This window comes from Lactuca serriola, chromosome 5 (genome assembly GCF_051521515.1).
Source record: "Lactuca serriola cultivar US96UC23 chromosome 5, Lser_US96UC23_V15, whole genome shotgun sequence".
NCBI lineage: Eukaryota > Viridiplantae > Streptophyta > Magnoliopsida > Asterales > Asteraceae > Lactuca > Lactuca serriola.
This window is the reverse complement of record NC_136412.1, coordinates 59,464,910-59,471,690: the sequence shown is the minus strand read 5'-3', so window position 1 is coordinate 59,471,690 and position 6,781 is coordinate 59,464,910.

Below are 6,781 nucleotides of genomic sequence, written 5' to 3'. Positions count from 1 at the left end.
TCACATGTACCTAACCCTATATATATATATATATATATATATATATATATATATATATATATATATATATATAATGTTGGAAAAGAAAAATAAGAAAGTGAATGTTTAAACAAATTGTTAAGTTTGTTAAAATGATAAAGAAAGCATCTATAATCGTTTTTTTTTCTGTAACTTGCCTAAAAATAGATGATATAATTTTAGTTAATATTTTATTTCATATAGGTGTGTACGAAGATTCATGATTAAATCATATATCTTTTCGATATAGTGTTTCTATATTCATATCTTTTTGAATAATTCATCTTAAATATTACTAAAAAAGAAACTTTATGACATCATCTTAAATAATCTGGACCATTGATTGTATTTCAATCTTATTTTTTCTACCCTTAGATCAAATTGCTGACATCATCTTCCCCATATGGAATGTATTTAATTCCAATAAATGTTTTCCAATCATCAATCAATAACTTACATTCGTTGAAATGGAATGTATTTAATTCCAATAAAAGCTTTCCATATTTTACATCTTGAATTTTCAGTTATGAAGATTTTAATATGATCAATTTTAAAAACATATTACTAACAAATCATTTCAATCAAGGCGTTAATATCAACCATTAATATAAATCCGTTTATATTAGTAAACCATTAATATAAAATCTTTTTTTATTAGGAAATCATTAATACCGAAAAATCATATTCAAATTATCACATACATATACGATTCATCATTGAATCCGCGACTCACATTTATTTTCTGTCGTTTCTTTTCTTCAAACCTTCTCCTACAACATCGTTAATATTGCTTATAACTTCCATCATCATTCTCTGCTATAAACATTCGCTCTTGTGCGCTAGAAGGTCAGTACCTTCTTTCGCTTTTTATATTTTTTTTCGATTATTTTTTGTTCCTATATCAAATGTATGTATTCATATATTTCGATTTTCTTTGTCACAAATTACATGAAATCAGTTAACTATTTTTCTGAAACTTTTCAAATAAACATGAAAAGATATTAGGTACCTTTAACCAAACAAAAATTAATTATCTTGGGAACTGACATTAATTACGAAAATGTTACTTTTATATATTAGAGATGATTATGATTTTTTTTTAATTTTTATGTCATAAGAATCCGGTTAATTTTGGCATGATTTTAAAATATCATTGAAATTATTATGTTTTTGTATATCATATCAGCCTACTTTTTTATCTTTGTATAGTAACAATAAAATTTATTAATTTACACAACAAATATAGATATTTCAAATTTTGTAATAATATTATTATACCTTACAAAATACAAGTCCCTCCAAAATAAATTTTCGCCAGTAATTTCATCAATAATTTCAACAAATTTAAATTTGTATTTTCTTTATATAATTTTTTTTTAATGATCCTAATTTTTTTTCTCCAAAAGTATATCAAACATTTACGTCTTAGATAATGCTGCCGTATTATAATTATTATTTTCCAAAAGTATATCCGTTTAATGAGGAATTTGATATAATAAAAGAAGTGAATGTTAATTAAAATGAGATATATATTTCATAATTATTACATGAGTTTATTAAAAAAATTAATATCAATGTGTAAACATTAAGCATTTTTAAAGTGAAATTTCAGAATCCATACAAACGATGATGTTGTACAATGAAATATAAAATTGAATAGACTGAAAAAAAAAACACTATTAAAGCAGTCAATCTTGAAAATAATATAGTTATGAAAAATTATAAAGTAAGATAAAAATTATAAGATATTAGGAGATTTGTAAAAAATACATTTACTAAAAGCGTTACGGTTATTAGAAAAAAATATGATCGTTAAGATTAGTGAAAATACAATATATAAACTAAATTATCACAATAGTAATGAAATGTCATTATTTGATATTTCATATAATTGAAAGATATATATCAAATTACATTGATCATATATTAAAATTATTCAAAGTTACGCAAAACTAATGCAAAGTTCTTGCGAACACCAAATAAATAAGAACAAACATAAAAGCTAGCATTTATATTTATAATCAATTTAAAATAAACCAATCATGATTTAGAAAAGAATCTCTATCGATGATATACTAAAATTAAATCTATATAACATTAAACATTTTATAAATTATATTACATAACTTTATTTGAATAAATGAAATAGTTGTCAACATTTAATGCAATAGAAAAAACGGTATATTGGTTGTCAATATATGTTTGAATTAGGTAACATTATTATGCAAGGAACGTCTAATTAAAATGTTTATAAATATATAAATATCATAACTATATGAGACGAGGAAAGTCGTTCAACTAATAAAACAAAAAATGATGTCTACCAAGAGATCTTTCAATGATTATATATATTTATCGTTTTCAATGTATTTTCTACACATTTCAATAATACCAATAACCATATATTTTTTGATAATCACTATACAATATCTATAAACGATTATATGTTTTTTTTATGTATTTCCCGCGTTTAACGCGGGCTATAATCTAGTTATCTTATAAATTACAAGCATAAGCTTGCACAGTTTCAAGAGGGAATGACTTTTTTCTTGGGTAACTGAATTTACACAATATTTAATCTTTAACTCAAGATTTACTCTTTTTTTTTACTGAAACATATGGTAAAAAAATTAGTTTTTTTTGTTTACTTGATTATTTTTAATAGGTTGTTACTGTTGCACTTCCTGTTTACCTTTCAACACAAATGGTTCATTATTTTATAGCATACACCATATTACCCATATTTGGCTATTATGCATTTGTAAATATATGAATGCACTATATTTTCATAAAAAAAACGACACTTTCCGACCTTCACAACATAGCTTTCTAGTTTTAATTACAGATCACCATCATTTCCATCTTGATTTCCACAGAGGCATCCATCTAGTAGTATAATTGAGGTTAAAAGAAAATGACATGATATTTAATTATTTTAAGAGGTTGATTGAATTGTTAATGAAGTTGGGTTTAATTCCATTGGTCGGTAGTTTTTTTTGGATATTCCTTTTATTAAAAAAAAATCATGTTAATCATATTGTTCCTTTAGAAAATATATTCTGATGTTTTATACTTTCTTTTTATAATAAAACAAAATATAATTTCCTAAATCAGTAATAAGAACTTAAACCTTTAAGTAAATTAATTTAGTAAGCAAACAACCGAAGTAAATTTGATAAAGATCCATATTAATTGAAATTTACAAATTACAAAAATATTATTCTACCAAAATTCGATAAAATATATTTTAGATGTTTTCTTGATTTTTATATACACCATATTCATATAATACCATATAATAATTGATAATTAGTGTTAGAGATCCAACTTTTGCGGATATACTAAAATGAAAATTATGTTCAAAATTTCTATTTTGGACTAGATTAAATTATTTCGGAATGTTAGTAAGAATATTGAGATATGATGTAAATAATGATGAAATCTGACATTGTAGACATTTCAAACGCACTTAATATGACACCTTACACTCACCCAAATTCCATTTTGCATATGTAGGCTTTCTAAATACATGTATATGTTATGGTTTTAACATATCAATCACAAACACATGTGAAACACAATTCTTTTGTTTACAATATGTTTGTCTAACAATTTTAAGAGTCTTGTTTTTATATATTGGAGGGTTGTAAGAGGCAGTCAAAGACCTTATGATGCATATAATGTTATATTACATATGTTGTGTAAAATAGACTTATGGTACTAAATTTCATGGATGGGATAATTTGTTGGGTTCCAAGTTAAGCTTAGAGACAAATTAAACCCGTTTTGTCTTTCCATTGACCTACAATGATCACTTTTATACAAACAATTGATAAAAATGATGTAAAATAGTTTGTAAGTGTTGTTACTAGTTACTCTCCAAATTTAATAACTTTGTTTGTTGTCAATCATGTTCTCTAAAGTGGGATTAACTTATCAATTTCTTATTTTAACTCGAAATTGGTCGGCTGAGGAAATCATTCTGTTAGAAAACAATATGATAGGAATTGGTCTTATGTAAGAAATCAAGTATGTAATTTATTCCCCGTTACTGTCACTCTGGGTGCTAAGTATGGAACAACAGAAATAGATGGAAAAGTATATTTCTTCATGGAAATGAATGTTTTTTTTATTATGATCTTGTATATGATAGAGATTAATAAAAAACCTAGAAAATATGTTGATATTGATTGATGATTCAAATCTAGGTCTACTCAGAGAGCTATTGTAGAATTACAAAGGTATATTAGACCTTAATATGGATAATTTCAGTAATGCTCATTCTCAACATGAGCATTCTAATAATTAAGGATAATTTTGGATATTTATTATTCTAATGATGAAAAACCAAATATTTCTTTATAGGGAATGCCACTTCTAATACCATTTCCTACGTATAACACTTGACTTTTTAACATAAGGTATATCCTAAAATTTTCACTTTTTATTTAAAAAACACATTGGTGGACACTTATGTTAATAATCCAACACAAGTAGTTATCAATAGGATCACATCAAAGAAATAAAACACATTGATACGAGCTGGGTATCACAATTTCTTCTTTACAATCCTCATTTCTTAAATGGAATTACCTGCAAGGCACACAACAACAAAAGGGTAAGCTACAAAGATCTTAGTGAGTAATCCTCATGACAAATCTCATAATTATCATAACAAATAACTACTCTAATATTTAGGTGATAAGTTAAAAACTAACTTGAAAATCGATTAGATCTATAAAACAGGTAAAGTAATAAATGAGTAAACAGCAAGAACACAAGAATGGATCAAAAATGTCGAATGATTAATCAACAATCCTCAGCAGAGCTCGATAAAGAACTTCTACTGTAGAGGATTTAGGGTTTACAAGAACGATGAAGAGATAACTCTGTGATCTATCGTAATTGCTATCGTAATCTCTATCAATCGATAACCTAATATGCATGCAAGCACATTAATTTATACTAAACCCTATCAGCTCACGGTTGGACAGACCCAAACCGGAGTAACAAAACTTGGACTATTAACCGAGCCCAATGGACGCAATACATCAAAAATGCTACGCTCCCCAACAATCTCCCCCTTTGCGTCAAATTGGAGCGAGATCACTTTGTCTTCTTACTTGGGCCAGCAGCAGCAGGAACCTTCTTCTTTACAGTCTCAAACAGACGAGAGATAAGCGCGAGAATCGTCTATCTGAACCGAATGTACCATTGTATCATATCATCAAAATACTTGATATCATCCGCTGTATTTTCCTTGCACCTGTGGATGATCCCCAACACATGCTCAAGACAAGCAGTGGTATAAAGATGTTTATCAGCTAAGGCAAAGAGACATTTCTGTCCTTCACTCCTAGTGAACATGACGGAGTTTTGCCTCGAGTCAATTTTTCCCATCTTCATCTGGTTTAGATCACTGGCCGAGCCAACAGGAGATATCTTCGGTTTCTTCTTGAAGACATTTGCAATCTCCTGATCCATCAGGGCGACCTCCATGATATAGCACACCAACATCCTCTTGAGATGGTCAATGATCGGACCATATTCAGCTTCATTAGTCAGTAGGATGTTGTGTAGGACGATCCAGTCATGGGGGTTGAGGTTCGGTAGATCTGCTAAAGAGATGGCATATTCGGTTTTTGCAGATCCTCTGAGGACCTTCAACCGAACGTTGATAAATCTCCCTTCAGTGTATGGCTTTAGAACCCGAACGTTGATGATCTTCTGAGCGCTCCAGGTTTGGTACTGGGGTTGAGCAGCCTTCAGATAGAACTCAATCAATTCCCGATCAACCTTCGGATGAGGATGAGGGAACTCAGCAACGTTGGCGAAGGCGTGAAAGATGAACGCCTTTCGGGTTAAGGGCATGTCGAACTGAGAGTCGACGGAGTTGTAGCAATCAAAAGAGATTACTGGTTCAAGCCATAATATGCTCGGGGTATCGATTGCCTCCTTTATCATCCTCTCGAGAGTCCAAGCAGGAAAAAGAGTCTTCCTACTCTCGAGAAGGTCGTGGGCTTCTTTCTTTTTGCGTTCTGATTCTTCAGCTTCTCTTCCCACACGAACATTATCATCTTCAACATTGCGACGACTTTTTCGTTTCAGCAAGTCGGCAACGGTTTCTTGATCATCTTCCTCTTCATCCTCAGCAAGTTTCTTGCCTTTATCCTTCACACCCGAACCAGAGGCTTGGCCTGCAGGAGGAGGTTCGGTTGTGTGAGTTGCCTTTGATGAATGAGGTGGTTGCGATCCGGACTCCTTTTCTCCCCTTGTTTCGAATTGGACACGAAATCGGGTAGCCCTTCAATTTTACTAAGCAGATCCAGGGCAGGAGCGAGCTTCTCTGCAAGGCTACGCCTCACAGAATGATTTAGGATCAGATCGTGCACTTCGAGGATGTTGGATATGGCGGAGTGTACATACGAAACACACGTCTTGATGACCTCCCGTTCGGATCGAAGAGTGTCAATTTGTTGTTGAGAATTGGAAAGTTGAGCACTCTTGACCTTTAGGGCAGTGGTCTTCCTTGCCAAGACATCCATCAACGAGTTCTCAGTAGCCAGATCCTCTTGGAGTTTAGAGAGGCGCTCGTCAATAGATGCACGGAAGGCAGAGTTGTCGTCTGTCAGAGATTGACGAAGTGTGGCAAAGGACGTCAACTCTGTGGAGACAAACGTGGCCAACTGTTGAACGATTGGTTCCAACGTTGTCTTGGTAGCAGTAGCACTCTCCTGTAAAGATTGTAACAGGGTAGAGGCTT